The following is a 13,256-nucleotide window of genomic DNA, read 5'->3' as shown; positions in this document are numbered from 1 at the left end:
TTGATGGTGGTTTCCTTTGCTTGACTATCTTTTTGCATTTGAGTGAAAAATTCTTGTTGATTCTTTTACATTTGGAGGACCGCTTTTTGAACATCAAAACCTTGGTCATTTTGGTGATTGTATGGATTTTGATTTTGGTAACCTTGGTTTGGTTGTAAAAGGGTCTTTGATTTTGGTTTCTCATGGGAGGTGGGGTGTATGTTGTTTGAGGGTTTTGAACATTTTGGCTTTTGTATGAGAGATTTGGATGGAATTTGGTGTTTTCATTGTAATAGTTGGAATAAGGGGTACCACTCTTGTATGCTTGGAAAGCATTCACTTGTTCATTTGTTCCCCTACATTCACTTTGGTCATGTCCCAAAGTTCACAATTCTCACATATCCCACTTGGGATTGATGAGGATGCCGTCATGGCATTGACATGATGCTTTGGTGATTTTGAGGCTTCTTCAAGTCTAGCCATAGCTTTTTCAAACTTCAAATTGATTGTGTCGATGTGAGCACTAAGTTGAGCACCCAATTGAGTAACGGAGTCCACTTCATGCTTTCCTCCTCTAGTAGCCTTGCGAGGTCTACTATATTGTGAGTTATGGACCGCCATTTCCTCAATTTTGTTCCAAGTTTGATTGTCATCAACTTCGGTGAACATTTCATTTGATCCCATGTTGATAATGTTCCTTGAATCTTCATATAGACCGTTCCAAAATTGTTGTACCAAGAACCACTCGCTAAGTCCATGGTGAGGACATGAGCGACAAATTCCCTTGAACCACTCCCAAGCTTCATACAAAGATTCTTCATCCCTTTGCTTAAAACCCGTAATTTGAGCTCTTAGCATGTTAGTCTTTTCCGGTGGGTAGAATGTTTTGTAGAAAGCTAGAGCCAACTTTTTCCAAGAATCAATTCCGAGAGTGGCCTTATCAAGGCCCTTCAACCATTGTTTCGCGGTGCCAATTAGAGAAAAAGGAAATAAGACCCATCGAATTTGGTCTTGAGTTACACCGGTTTGAGAAATCGCATCACAATAGTCACAAAAGGTTTCCATATGAGAATGAGGGTCTTCACTAGGCATCCCCCCAAATTGGCTCCTTTCGACTAATTGGATAAAGGCGGATTTGGCAATAAAATTTCCGGTCAAATGTTGTGGTGTGGGAGTACCATTGGGTAGGTTCTCCTCGGTGGGTACAGAATGTGATGAAAACTTAGGCATTGTGGGTTGATTTTGTGTGGTATTTTGTATTGGGTTCTCCTCACCTTCTCTTACAAAAGGGTTGATGAACTCAATAGTTGGTTGAATATCTACAACCTCACTAATACCTCTCAAATTTCTCCTAACAAGTCTTCTATTGGTTGTCAAAGTTCTTCCAATTTCACGATCAAAAGGTAACAAATCACCTTGTGACCTTCTAGACATGCAAAATATCAAACAACTCGAAAACAATTAGAACAAACCTTGAGGAGTTTTACTTCCCCAAGGCAAAGAAAGAAACAACTAATAACAATATAAGAAAATCTAAATCAAGTTAACACCGTCCCCGGCAACGGCGCCATTTTTGGTCGGACTAAATCTTTTCGGTAACTTGTCGTTAGGAGCACCTAGACCAAAACACAATTTATAGCTTTACAAACAACTCTACAATTAGTAAAGAGGCAAGTAAAGGTCGGATCCCAAGGGACGGGAATTGAGATGAGATTTCTATTGAAACTAGTGGTGTCTTAGGGGTGTCACAATTTGGGTTGATGTAGAAGGTCACTAAACTAAATAGCAATGAAAGTAAATAAGCAAGATGAATTGAAAGGGGTGTAAACAATTGATAAAAAGCACTAGGGTATCATGGGGTCATAGGGGAATCATGGGAATTGATCATACAAACATGTTCTCAAATTATAAGCAAGCAATTATTGTTGTGATGGATTGAGTTGGGTTATATCTTACAATCCTAGGAAAGTTTGGGTCCCAGAGGCGAATCGATTAGATTTTACAACACCTACAAGTCGACTTAGTCTTCCCTACTCAACAACATGCATGGTCTAATGGGACTCGAGTTGGTTTATGTCTTACAAGTCTCATTGAAAAGATAGGTGATGGGTAAAAAATGCAAGAATTCATAGGCTCGCATTTCATCAAACATAACATGTGCATGAGTTGAGATCAAAACAAGCAAACAAATAAACCATGAAAGCATATTAATTTAAGCATGAATCATTCTCCATGTTGGTTTCCCCTAATTACCCATTAACCCTAGCTAGGTCACTACTCACTCATTATTATGTTGATCATGCTAGCAAGGTTGTCAATCATACCAACAAAATGAAACATGATGAACAAATGAAAGTAATTAACAATAATTAAAAAGGGATTAAGAGAATTATACCTACTAATGATTCCAATAATAAAGCAAAGAATAAAAGAAGTACTTGATGCTTGATTGGAAGGTTGTCAATCTCCCAATAATAACCCAAATAATCTTCAATTACCCAAAATAAAAGATGAACAAGAGAGATTAAGGAAATAAAACTTGTATTAAAACTTGATTAATTGTTGATTACAAAACTAAAGAGAGATTTGATTGATATTAACTACTCTAAGAATTGATAAGAAGAACCCTCCTCTTCTAATTAGACTAATGGGGTATTTATAGTGGAAATTAGGTGGATGCATTAGGGTTAACTAAGGGCTAAACTAGTAATTACACTTTTGAGATTTGAGCAGGGAGACGCCGGTATTTTTCGAAGGAAGGGCTTCTTTCTTTGAAGCTTGAAGAAACGGATTTGTGCTGGACAGGAATCCGTGCGTCTTAGGCACGGGACGGCCGGATTCAACGGTCTCTGCTCGGGCATCTTTGGGAGAAGACGCACGTCTTCTGGTAGCTGCTGCCCGGGCGTCTTTGAAGGAAGACGCACGGATTGTCTTGCTAGGGACGGGCGGATTCAGGACAATCCGCACGGATTGCTCCTCAGTCTTGTTTCTTCTTCTTTTCTTCCCTTTTCTTCATAAAATCCTTGGGGATTTCCTTGGGGATGCAAGGATCTTTCCTCAACCTTGCTCATCTACTATAATATGTACAAAGGCCTTCTAATCTTGTCTCTTCTTGATGCTTGGTCATTGAATTCAATCAATTTAGTCTCATTTTGCCATGAAAATGCAAGGTTTGCACTCCTTTCCTACCAAGGACACAAAACCTTAAAGAATATGCAAAACAAAGAACTAAAGACAATAAATGACCCAAATATGCACTAAAAAGCATGGGAACAAGGCTAATTCGGGGACTAAATATGCGCTAATTATGGTCACATCAATTATTATTATTATTATTATTACTATTACTAATATTATCATTAGTATTTTCATTAATATTAATATTATTATTAGTAGTAGTGTTGTTATCATTAGATTACGTAGTTTATTTTCGCAGTACGATTTTTACTCATTTTAGTACTTTTTGTGCGTAACTTTCCATTTGCTACCCTTGTGAAAAAAACAACGAGACCTGATTCTCTAAACTAGTAACAATACACACAACTTCCGAGATTAATCAATTTCTAATATGAATGGTAATTTGAATCCAATAAGACAATAATATGTATCCAATACGTCAATTGTAAATTATAAATCAAATTAATGGGTTTTCATTAGGGTTTATGATTGAATAATTCAAACAATTCATCTAAGAAATGTGATTGTAGAGTCGCGGCGGGCTGTTATTGTGGATGGAGATCGGCAGGGGGATTGCGGCGCATAAGTGGCGGTGACCGGCTTGAAGATAGTCATCGCCGATAAGGAGGGTTCGGCAGTGGAGAGGGGATGTCGGAGATTAATAGGAGTTACTGGTGGTTAAAAGGAGTACGGGTATGGCTCGCCGAAAGGAGATGTAGCCTGTGCCTAGAGAGAGGAATGCCTGACACGCGCCGGCCGGCAAGGACATTGGCGGGGGAGGGGGAGGGTGGTGGTGGGCTGGTGGGAGGTGTTGATGATTAAATGTAGTACAATTGACGTTTCCCTTTTTCTTTTTCTTTGTTCAATGTAGTACGAAATACAAAAAAATGAGAGGGGTAATATCGTCAAGAGTGTACTAGGATGAGTAAAATGTGTACTACGTAAATCAACACCCGAATATTATTGTTATTGTAATTAGTCTAATTAGACTTGTAATTAGAGAGGGCTATATATAAAGCTCCTCTCTCTCATTTGTAAGGGGACAATTATTCACACCACCTTACATTAGACTAGATTAGATTAGAAATTAGTCTCTCTATTATTCTCTCAACATGTAAAGAACCCTAATTAATTTATCTATTCTATCGATCTTTCCTTTAATCAAGTTCTCATCTTTATTTAATTAATCTCCAATTCATCTTTAGTTTATGCAAAATCCACAATTACTCAATAGTTTACATTTAGTAGTGGGTTGTAATTTGAAGGGAGAAGAGATTCATTCCTTATTATTTCAATCCAAGGTTGCATTTTTAATTATTATGGGTATAATTCTCTTCCTAATTTCATTGCTTTCTTCATTTGTTTACATTTCCTCATAGTTTGATTAGTATAATCTCCAACATGTTTTTTTGTGTTTGTTTCATATCAAAGTTTGTTCCTTTGATTGTTGTTATGGTTCATATTTGTGAGTAGTCTTCCACTAGGGGAGAAGGGGGATCATGTGTGAGTAATTTGGGTAGGCTATTGGCTTAGGACTATAAATAATCCTTGGTAAATCCTCTTCTATTATCATGCATGCTATGTGTTTGTGGAATTGCTTGAATAAGGGTTTGAGTCTCTTCTACCATCTTATGTTTTGTTAAGTGAGAGGTTAACTTGCGATTAGATACTACATGATAATTAGTGGGCTTTAATTAGTTCTAAGTGAGACCTTTAACTTGTTTAGCCTTGGATTAGCCTTACCTCGAGAGAGGGGGATTTATCCTTGATTTTGCCTCGATTATTTGTTAACCTTTGCCAAGTCTCGATATTTATCCACATGAGTGAACCCTACTACCCTACCTTCCTTAATTATCATCTTAATCAATTTGTCATTAATTTAGTTAATTGCTTGTCTTAGTTGTAATTTTACCCATTAGCTTATCAATCATTTAATTCATCTTTGCTAGAACTAAACTAGAAATAAAACAATCAATTTAAGAACCACAACCACCGTCTCTTGGGATCGACCTCCTTACCCTACTACATTTATTAGTTGGTATTGAGTTTTAAAAATATTGTTTGCATATCGAGGAGTACGACAAACTCGGTATCAGTAAAATAGGGTAGGTAGTGGGCCGCCCCACTGTTGGTCACAAAATCATTTAGGTATGCCTCCTCCTTGGCCTCTAACCCGAGGTGTTCAGCAAACTAGTCAAAGGTTAGCTCATGGTTGGTGTTCGAAAGACGGAAACTAACCAATTCCTATTCACATCATATTCAAAAGAGCTAAAAAATTCTAAGGTGAGAAACGGGTAAGACTTTTTGCGAAGGTGGTATAGCTCATCCATCCCCAAAATCTCGAGTATATGTGATATATCCGATATCACACCCAAAGTTGTCAAGATCTCAGGGTCCACACAACGAGTCGGTCTCATGGTTCGACTCATCAAAGCCACGAAAGCAGCCCACTGTTTGAAGTTAGCAAACATTACCGATGGGTACTCGTGTACTTCAGGAACAAGCGGTTCTTGGCTTGGTTGACCTTCCTCCATAGCGGCATTAGCACGAGTCCTCTTCTTAGTAGGTGCTCTTGGTTTCGGCATGCTGTAAAAATAAAAGTTCAACAAGAATTTTCCGGAAACTACACCATCGTAAGGGCGACTTTCCTGTTTATACACTTTTTAAGACTAAGTTTTAAGATGGATTTTTCTATCAAAAGGCATGAATTTTCAACTTAGTAGAGCATTACCATCATCAATTGAACCATAAAGAACATCCTAGTAGCATCTAAGTGACCACAAATCAAAAATTTGAGCAAAACCCTAGAAATTTTCGGCATTAAATCGGGAGTTTTTTAGGCTTAAAATACATCTTTTTCATATGTAAAACAACTAATAAGATTAATTAGTACTAATTGAACACCATACAATATTAAAATTTGAATTATAAGGTAGAAAATTTTGAATTTGGGACAAATTTCTCAAATTGATTTTGGTAAAAGTAAAGAGTTTTTTATAGTTGCATTACCTTAAGTCGGATATTGAGGAGAAAAAAACAAAGGCAAGAACGAATCCGAGGAAAAAATTAACATAAAACACCCAAGTTTTTGTTGAGAGGGAAAATTTGAGAAGTGTATGTGTAGCAAGAAAGAAGAATGAGGCGGAAAAGGGAAATAAAGGGAGTTATAGGGTTTCCGGAAAAGGCCGAGTTGAACCGCGATAAATAGAGTAGTCGGTCGAGTACTGGACCTACACCGCCGAGTAGCCTCTGCTCTATCAAGTACTTGATCTACACGGTCGAGTACTCAGAGGTCAGAAGCTGGCCTAAAACGCCATTCTGAGTACTCGCCCGAGTGCCTATATACTCGATCAAGTTTCTCTTACTCGGTTGAGTATCCTACGTATTCGGTCGAGTATACCTATACAGTAACGTAAGTTGAAGATTTTATGAATAATTCCCCTGCAAATAACAAACATTGTTTGAAGTTCCACTCATCCAAGACTCGTCACGCTTAAACCTTACTTCCATCAAACATTAGGCAACTTATTGATTACACATCCTACGACAGATTAATTACACAACACACACTGTGCTACACATAGTTCCTTTAACCGAATTATCCATGTTACAGGCACACATAACCTACTCAAATCGATTACATCACCAACAACGTGTAAACAAAATCATATGCATCCAAGCATTTATTCCACTCAAGCATATATTTCTAACTCAAGCCGTTCACACGCCTTGTCATCTCCTTAAATCTTATACCATCCTTGTCTATAATTACTTCCCTTACCAAAAGCAATCATACATAAAACTTTAAACCAACTACGTAGTTCATCCCCCATAAGTACAAGCACACATCATTACACTATCACTTGGATCCTAGCTACCTCAACCTTTGACACCAACACAAGGTAATATTCAAGGAGACCACATATCATACATCCAACATACACTCACATAGCCCCATACGTTTACCCCACGCGACATTGTTGGCTTAAGCATGATGGGGCCGAGAATCTGAGATGAGGGCGCCTTCTTACCCAAAACCGACATAAGAGGGCTCTCAACACACATACAGCAGGTTCATTTTAATTTGACACCCTACATTCATTTGGTTCATTGGTTTAGGTTCCAAAATCGTCGCTCTGGTACCACTTTGTAACACCCCACTTACCAAGGAGCCTTAACAAGACCTTTCCCAATAAGTAAGGGCGTTACCATATTGGTTGCCCGAGGTAAGTATAACAGATAAACAATAACATAACGTTTAATAATTGTTTCTTACAGATTATACAAACATAACAAGGATTACAACTTTAAACAACCAAAGGAACTACTAAGCATGAGTGACAGCAGCAACTAGCTAGACAGCGTGATGACTCGATTCCCTTCCATGTCCCGCAAGCAACATGTCAACCAACATCTGCTAAACCAACTTCTCACCATCCCCAAATGGATCACCACAGTTTTGAAAACATAAAACGGGGTCAGTCATCTGTATCAAGATAAGAAATCCACAATACAACCAATTCAAGAGCAATGTCAACACCCAAGTCCGTTGACAACCAATAACCGACTACACACCAAATTGTATAGCCCTGCCGGGTTCCCATCGCAATGGGAAACCAACACCGCCAGTGGGGGACTCCAGCCTTGCCCGCCTAAGCCCCGCGCATCAAGCGAATAACTCATGTCCATTAATGTGCACATCCCCTTGTGACGGGAACCACAAGGGGCGAATCAAGGGTGTGAAGCCATTCTCGAAGATGACTCCACTCAGCCAAAGGCGCACCTCGCGAACCACAGATACAACAAGCAACCAAATCACAATACCAATATAGACATGCCAAATCCAAAGTAACAATCTCGACAATAATAGTAATCATGCCAGTAATAAGACAATCACACCCTCTTATACTTAATTACACAGTCAACTGAGTAAACCCTATCTTTTCATTATTCCATGAAAGTGCATCCATCATACAAGCCAAGCAAGACTCCATGACGAATCCTACAAGTAGCAACCATATCCTATCACTACACTATTCAAGATCTACTAAAAGATGACAACTAAACACAAACTCACCTTGAGACGCAAACCAATGCCGACAACGCGACAACCCGACTCAATGACTTCATACATAGACCATCTCCCTTCCCAGATTGGTGTACAAGACCATTTGAGAAGTATAGGGTGAGATAAGAGGATTGGGGGGGAGAGAGAGAGAGGGAGAGAGAGAGAGAGAGAGAGAGAGAGAGAGAGAGAGAAAGAGAGAGAGAGAGAGAGAGAGAGAGCGGGGGGTTTAGAATGAGAAAAGAATCGTCGAAAGAAAATAAATTGTGCTTAAGACTCCGCGTTTTATAATAACGCGCTGACTGATGAGGTACTCGGTCGAGTATGGACATACTCAGCCGAGTACGCCCTACTCGGTCGAGTATCTTAGCATCTCGGCCGAGTAACCCTAGTTAGGTCTAGTAACAAGCTACGTTGGTCAACTAATCTCTCTCGTATCCTTTGCTAAGGCTCTCCTTTGGTCAATAGGTCAGTCAATGGGTCTATAACAGGGCAGGTATTACAAAAGGGGTGGTGTGGTTGGTGGAAGGAAGGAGTGGGATCGCCGGTGGATGAATGACGTTGGGTTGCCAATAGTGGTAGGGTAGATGGCTTGAGGATGGGCCGGTGGGTGGCCAAGGAGACATGGTGGTAGGGGTGGCTGGAGGTTGGTGGTGGGTGTATGACTACTGCGTGATTCAAGTTTTTTTTTTTTAGTTTTTCTCCATGTAGTACAATGGAGAGGGAGGGGTGGGAAAATGAAGGAGAAAAAATGGTCAAATGTGTACTGTAATGAGTAAAATGTGCACTGTAAATATAAACACCCTTAATTAATCAAAGTATGCGAAACAAGGATAACTGGATAAATAGTCATTATATAATAATAATAATCTGAAATCACTGTTACTGTTAAATTATAAAGAGTGTTGTTTTGGTAAATTATGTTGTGTCATTCTCATTCATAAGATGGGTTTGAATACAAATGTTAACCAGGATAATACCTTAATACATCATGGGCCTAAGTCGGCCTTAATAGTTACGATATGACGGGATTGAACCCCTGTTATCATATATTATATTAAAGCAGAAACCGCAAGTCCCTTTGATTGCCACGTGTCACCTCCTATTCATACGCAACGTGTAATTTCCTGTATTTCTAAGACGTAAATTAAAAAATAAAATAAAAATATAGGCAATCATGTCAGATATGTTTAGGCTGGTTTTAGAATAACCATAATACATCTTAGGAAATATTTTTATTTCCCTAAATTTGCGTCAATCACAATCTCAATAATTTAAAATGTGCATTAAAATATTAAGTAAATATCCAATTATATTAAAAACAAAACGATTTCCTAAACATCCCCCTTAAAATCCGGGATCTATTAACAATTTTGAGTAACATTGCTATTCGAACATTAGTAAAATAAAAAAATTCAAAAATCCAATTGCATACAAGTACATTTTGGAAACTTAAAATTAATTTTGAATCACAATTTTGTCAAGTGCCAAAACATAATATCCCATATGATCCTGAGATTTTGTATCCAAATCTTAACTTATAGCCTACTTTTTCAAAATATAATTAGCCGTGAACATTTGTAGTTTGGACACAATACATTTAGTTGCAACTTGCAATATAGGATATTTAAGGTTACATTCGTTAATTTAGGATGAGATTTGAGTGTATATATTTGTTTATAGTCTAAGACTCTAAATCCTATGTTCTCGCGATAAATCTTGCCTAAATTATTTGGGGTATAATTATGATATAATTATAAGATAACTTTAATATCTCATACTCAATATAATATTTGAATTGAAATCCTCTGTGTTGGGTTAATCCTTAAATCTTGGCCTAATCAACCACATGTATATTTGACAAAGTTTATCATAACAAAATAAAAGTTGTTGCACTTTTTTTTCCTCTTCTTCTTCAGAAAACTCATTCTCACGTCAAAAGAGTCCATTAACCTCCAAACGTATTCAGTTATTACCTTCAACCCAAAATGTCACAAAGCATCCTCTATCACTATCGATGCACAATCCGTCAAATATGTCAATGTTCAAAGAAAGGTGGCAAGCAAATTAAGGTGTCCGATTTACGAAGTATATAGTATGGACGGGAATGGATCCTCTCCATTTCCTTTCTCTCCATTTCCTCTCACAATCTCTTTAAATAATAATTTCCTCTTACATCCTCATTTCCTTTATTTTTATGCGTAAATTTAAAACCGTTAGATGTTATTAATATGCGTTGGGCCATTAGTAGATACTTGCCTCTCCATTTCATTTGAAGAAATGGAGAAAAAATGGGCTCAGTATGGACAACGCCTGTTTACAGGGCACATACAAGCATGATTCCGGCCCTACACGTAAAAGCTTGATAAACATACTTTGGACGGAATATTAAGGAGGGTGATGGATACATTTTCTCAAAAATGGAGATTTTCCTAAATACGGGAATCAGTATTTAAAGTTTACGTATCATCTACTACAAAGTTTCACAACACATATTAACAAGGTGAGTAGCTTGATAATATCAACACATGGATTCCATTTTCGCGGATATATTGGAGAAAAATGTTGGAGACCTACGCTATTTTTGCACTTCGTCCTTCCATTACATTTATGTTGCTATGCATATTATTATAAAAAACATTAATAATGCAAATAATCATCATTTAATTTGTACAAGAACACACATTACGGGGGAACTTACCAGATACAATAACAACGTTATATGGTATAGCTCAGAAGTCAGAAGTCAGAATTCAGAAAATAAGGCTAAAAAATGTGTCATGGTTATTATTGAAAAAACAAGCGATAACAATTACGACTTTTACATGAAATAACTGAAATAATAAAGTTTCACACTATTTCAAACTACTCCATCATTCTATAATATATAAATGCTGGGGTTTTTCCCTCTCAATATAAGTACTCCATCACTAGGATAATAATGACCACTTCACGCGATCGACTACTAATTTCTCAATGAAGTTTTAGATGAAGCAATTCCCTTTAATTAGCATTTTGTTTCACTACTACTATTAATAAGATTTGAGGACAATATCTCACTCACGTTGTTGGGTTCTGAAACGCATTCTTAGCCACAATTATCTCTCTCTCTCTCTCTCTCTCTCTCTCTAGCTTTTGATCAGAAACCTCAGGTGAGATTCGCCCTTTACCAGAAATCGTGATTGGTTCCCCATCTTCATGGGCGTAATCATCCTTGGGTGCGGATTTCTACTTAAAAGTAAGTTTCAGATAGCACACGTGAATTGCCCCCCTCTCTCTCTCTCTCTCTCTCTCTCTCTCTCTCTCTCTCTCTCTCTCTCTCTCTCTCTATATATATATATATATATATATATATATATATATATATATATATATATATATATATATATATATATATATATACTTAGGCGATTAACTATTTAGGTACTTCGGCAGTTAACTATATCAAAGGTAAGCCATGAGGGATGGTGGTTGTACTGAAGGTACATTGGGAGGATGTAGGGGATGGTGAAGGCAAGATGGGGTAGGGTAGTTAGAGGACGTAGGAATATGGATTACAGGGTGGGGGGTTGCTGATATAGAGGTTGAGAGGGCGAGGTGTTGGGTGTTGTCACCACTACGGTGGAGGGTCTGCTGGTGGGTCTTGAGGTAGTCGGTCAGTGATGGCGAACGCGTCTCATTCTATACGTCCAAGTGATAGGGGGTGGGAGAGGAAATGAGAGATAAAAGTAGAGAATTGAGAGAAGAACTAATAAGCGGGATAATATGAAAAAAAACGTAAAACTTCGAGTAAAATTAAATGTATATTGCGTAAATAAATAGGTTATGAAATTTACAATAAGTTTGTATCCACTTTTTAGATTTCACCTCTCATAAGTTTAAAAGTCGAGAAAAAAAGCAGATTACTTTGCAAAAAATTAAGCAACATAAACTTATCAAAAACTTATCAAAGTGTATGGGTAAATAAAGTAAAATTTTCTAAAATTTAGTAAATTTACTAAATCCAAAAAATATGTAAGTATTTACTTTTAATAGTTGTTTTCGTTACCACCCGTGCAGTGCACGGGTTCCAAAACTAGTGATGAATAAAAAGAGTCACAGAACCGCCTCTCCTAAGTTTTCGGGTTTCTACTTGAATGTTAGCCAAAGGCCAACATCGTCGTCAATTTCACACATTAAAAAAAAAGAGAGAACGATAATCAATACATAAAAGAGGCTTTTTTCAGACAATTTTAGAGACTCCAACTTTTTAAAACACGATTTTTATTTTTAATAATAAACTCAGCTGAAGATAATTATTTTTTAGCTAATAAAATAAGAGATATAGTAAATTATAAAAAACATCAATCAATATATATATACTTAAAAGAGGAACTTTAGGAGTGATTTTATTGGCTATTACTTTGGAACAATTTCATTGGCTATATGATGATAAATTGTCAGATTAGGAATACTATAAATATTTATGTTCTGAATATTGTGATATGTTATAATATGACAATATACCAAACACTAGAAATTGTGTTAGCATAGAACGAGGATACCCCTATTATATAAATAAAATTAAAATCAATGAGAATAGAGACACACGCATATAACGTAATTTGAGACATACGTAATTCATTGAACCAATTTATCTTGGTATCAAAGTCGTTAGATTTGAAAGGAGAGTTCCTGAATAAGGTTTTTATTAGGAGTGGAAGTGCTGGTGCAACTACTTTTGAAACTACAGCTAATAACCATGTACTCACACCAAAGTGGAATGTAGGATTAACACCATCTAGAGGTGGCAATTATTGACACGACCCGAAAACACGACACGAACCCGACACGAAGTTAGCGGGTTAGGGTCAAGACGTTGTGACCCGTTTAAGTAATTGGGTTGACACGAACACGACACGAAACTTAAATGGGTCGGGTTAGGGTTGAGCTCTTTTGACACGAACCCGACACGAATAACCTGCTTATATTTAAAAGTGTCAATAATCCAACCAAACAACTTAAAAATAAGTATTTTCATTCCTCGATTGTGGGA

The 13,256-nt window shown here is 37.3% G+C and overlaps 1 non-coding gene across 1 annotated transcript; it reads left to right on the top strand.

Annotated features, from left to right (window-relative positions):
- The first annotated feature begins 730 nt into the window (after positions 1 to 730).
- On the top strand, positions 731 to 837 carry LOC141593585 (small nucleolar RNA R71). The gene has a single exon (XR_012521659.1). It is a non-coding gene; the product is annotated as a small nucleolar RNA R71 (small nucleolar RNA).
- Positions 838 to 13,256: the final 12,419 nt, after the last annotated feature.

Source organism: Silene latifolia, chromosome 7 (genome assembly GCF_048544455.1).
Source record: "Silene latifolia isolate original U9 population chromosome 7, ASM4854445v1, whole genome shotgun sequence".
NCBI classification, from domain to species: Eukaryota; Viridiplantae; Streptophyta; class Magnoliopsida; order Caryophyllales; family Caryophyllaceae; genus Silene; species Silene latifolia.
The sequence above is the reverse complement of the archived record's forward strand: the minus strand, read 5'-3'. Positions and strand labels throughout refer to the sequence as shown.